This window comes from Octodon degus, unplaced genomic scaffold (assembly GCF_000260255.1).
Source record: "Octodon degus isolate 3935 unplaced genomic scaffold, OctDeg1.0 scaffold00017, whole genome shotgun sequence".
In the NCBI taxonomy this organism is placed as follows: domain Eukaryota; kingdom Metazoa; phylum Chordata; class Mammalia; order Rodentia; family Octodontidae; genus Octodon; species Octodon degus.
Window position 1 is genome coordinate 3,079,807 of NW_004524593.1, and position 3,894 is coordinate 3,083,700.

General features: G+C 31.7%; 1 protein-coding gene across 8 annotated transcripts in view; it reads right to left on the minus strand.

Annotated features, from left to right (window-relative positions):
* Rabgap1l (RAB GTPase activating protein 1 like) overlaps window positions 1–3,894 on the minus strand; it is a 711,712-nt gene that overhangs the window by 443,241 nt on the left and 264,577 nt on the right. The gene's annotated exons all lie outside the window — the stretch shown is intronic.

Genomic DNA, 3,894 nt, shown 5'->3' on the forward strand with positions numbered 1-3,894 from the left:
CAAAAACACAACAAATTTTAGAGTAGAAACTAAACTGTGGACTATTTTTGTGCTTCAAAATTAAGATAATGTTACAACCCTGAATTTACACAGGAAATAGCATTAGTGTTTTGACCTTTTTAAACTTACATCAACCTTACCTATACTTAAGCACAAAATAAGTGGAATCAAAATTAATAAACTGAAAGGCAAATATGAGTTTGAGAAATTATAGAACTTTTCTATATTTAAAAACATCTATGTTTAACAAATTTGAAAGTGGAAAAAAAGTGGTATTTTAGGAAACATTGATGATCAACGAATTAATAATCTTTAAGTTGTGACAGTAATAAATATGGAACACACAAAGATGAAAATGCAGCTACCACATTCTGAGCACTTTCTGTGTGTAGGGAGCTATGCTGAACACACAAGCTACAAAATCTGTTAGTCTTCAAATCCATCTGAACAGGGAGGAACAAATCTCTGACTCTGCTTATCAATAAGAAAACTGATGTTTGGACATTCAGTATCTTACCTAAGGCCAAGCAGCCTATGAGGGCCAGGATTTCAGCCCCTGATCAAGTTATAGAGCTCTTAAAATACTGCATAACTGTAGAAACCATAGAATCCTTAAGTGATGGAACACAGCATTATTTTTTACCATCACTTATAATCAAACTGAACAGCTACTATAGAACATAACAGATAGCAAAAGCAGTTATGCTACCTATTTTTAAAACAATCTAAATGAGAGTACTTTCAAAATAAGTATTACTTTATTCTGTAAACACAGTAAAATGTCATAAGAAAGCTGCTACCTGTATAAGAGCAGCACATAAACCACGACAGCAGACAAAGAACCCAAAGCAGACATTGCCTGACTCAATCTCCTTTCAGGGCAATAAAGCCTTTCTTTTCCATTTTTCACCTTCAAAAGACTTTTTCAAGAAGAAATTCAGAGATGTGAAAAGCAAACAAACTACCTCACTCCTGAGATGAACGTCCTGTCTGGTTAATGTTAGCTATCAGCTGCTAGGCAACCTAGTGTCATGGGTTACTAACTTCAGAAAAGTGTAAATAAAGGACAGTATTTTTTGTGAAAAATAAAAGGGAAGGAAAATATATATATTCATATATATGTATACACAAGACAGTTAGGATAGATATACAGCTACTTTCTCTTAGTTCACTGAGAATAAAAGTTTATACTAATACTGTTTTGGCTAGGTATCATGTGTGCATCTTGTCCTCTGAATAACTACTATGAAGACAATATGCAATGTATTAATTACTATAAAAGTCCTACTAACCTGTTTTAAAACTCTTTCAGTGCTGTTTTATCTTTTTTCTCATTAAAATTAATAAAAATTTAAAAATAAAAAAAATTTAAAAAGAAGAAAAAGTTAATCAAGGAAAACTTAACAAAAATGAAAAAAGAAATAATATCAGAGAGATGCCATGTCTTAGAGTTTCAGTTTGATTAAAAACTAAACTGGTAGGTTTGAGGTTCTCAGATTCCTATTTTAATAAAGGAAACTTACAAGATCAGATAAAAAAAGATATCACAAGACTTGTAGAATTTGTTTTCTTATAAAATAAATAAAACTCAAGAGAATTTTGTAAGGAAGAAAATACAGAGATCAGTCAAAAGGCTTGCTTTTGAAAAGAAAGCAATGCAGCATAATGTAGGTGTGCAGGGTTAGCTCCAGGCCACCTCAGTGTGCAAGAACCACTGTCATGATCAGCTGAGTGATCTTGGCACACAACTTTTCTCTCATTTCCTTATTTCTAGATTATGAATAACACTACTACCATCCGTAGAGAGGATTAAGTGTGGTAATACACATACAATTTAACACTATGCCTGGCACACAATTGTTCCTCATTATCATGAGAAAAAGCAAGAGCAGAACATAATAGCAGGGTTTCAAGCTTCCTGAGTATCTTCAGAGTCTCTTCTAACTATATTTAATCTGTATAATAAAGGAATCAAAATTTGATTCCCAAATAATATATGAAATGTTGAAGGTTTTGTTTATGTTATCTGAAAAATTAGCAATGCTGTGTTGTCTTGAACTTCATATTCTCCTTGAACTGGTTTGAACTTGAAAAGTACACTTCCACTCATTCTAGGATGCACTGGAAAACAGGGAAAAAGAATAAAAATAAACCCCTATGAAAGAAGTGTGAAAAAATTAGGTTTTGATTCACAAACAAGTAAACTTCTGATCCTTGCATTTATTAAATTGAAGCAAAGTTTAATTTTGATATATAGAATACTATTTTATTATTCATTTTAAACTCTTCTGCTTAAAAAATACACGGGGGTTCAGAACAACCTCAATAAAATGACAACATTCTTAATGATCTCTGAAGTCCAACCACCAGTGTGCAAACATGGTTGGCTTCAAAATTAAAGACCCACAGGCACATTTCATTAAATGCATGTCATAAAACAAGGAAGTTATAATGCCGAGAGAAGAAATACTCAGTAGTGCTATATAAAATTTGCAACGTAAGAAAAAAATAAGGTATAAATGTTCTACTGCTTATACCTGCTTCATTATTAATTCCTTTAATGCCACTTTACTACATCTAAACCCCTGACTCTTTATTACATAATATCAGCACACTGAAAAATAAATCTCTACATCTGAAAACAGCTCTTTATAAAATACAATACTGATAGCGCTTGGTTGTATTTGATAATTTAATTAAGTATATCATATAATCTCAACAGCACTAAGAATGTACCTTCATCTAATATAAATACGTGAATAACAACTACACAAAAGTATTTTCTTTCTAAAATAAGTTCTTATATATACTTTTCTCAATGTTGACAACTTAAACAACATTGACTTCTATATTGTGCTAAGAAAACATTAGGCACAGATCACATAATATGACTTACATTGGCTTCTAAATAAAAAACTTATAGGCACATTTCATTAAATGCATTTTATAAAACAAGGAAATTATAATGCCGAGAGAAGAAATATTCAGAAATACTATGTTAAATATATAGTATGTGCAAATGAATATCACATAAATGACTAGTGGATACAACAGTAAGCAATTATAACCTTGCACAAAAAATTAATGTTTTACTTTTTACAAAGAACATTCCATGTAGCATTAAAAGTGATACACCACTACTGAGTATCCTGTATCTCAATTAGAATTACTTGTGTGTTTTCTCAAAAAAGAAAAAAATGACACCACATTAGGCACATGAAGTAACACCAAAGAAACAAGAGAAAACTGTTTCAGAAATACATTAAAAATATTTGACCTAGTCTCCCCAATAAGTGACTACACTGCTTCATTGGAAGGAATAAATTATTTAACATTATGATTACTTTATATATTAGTTTCTTACTTTAGTTCACAGAAAATTATAAAAACACAAACAAAAAAGTTGTGTGACAAACCATAAAATGCAATGCTTACTGTGCATCTTCCACAAATAAATCATTTATGTTTTGTAAATTAGTGTGTTTTAAAAGTATACTTGGATAAAAAAGTTATATTTGGCCACATATATAATATGTAGCATTTTTTGTAAAGAACAATTTATACAAATAATTTCCACAAACACAAAGAGAGACATGGAAAGAAACAAAATGAGAAACAAAGAGGCAGAAAACACAGAGAGAAAAAGAGAAGCGCCAGCCAAACGGCTTGCTTATGTCCTGTAGGAGACTTGAGACACTTTTTTCATCCTCAGTAATGAACTTGTATTATCACTGCACATTTATATTCATAAACCAATTTGCTCATGAGATTACCCTGTATACATCCTTTCCTTCAGCTTTCTCCATGAAAATGGTAGAGAAGGGAGGAAGGAGGAGGGAGGAGGGAGGAGGGAGGAGGGAGGAGAGGAGAGGAGAGGAGAGGAGAGGAGAGGAG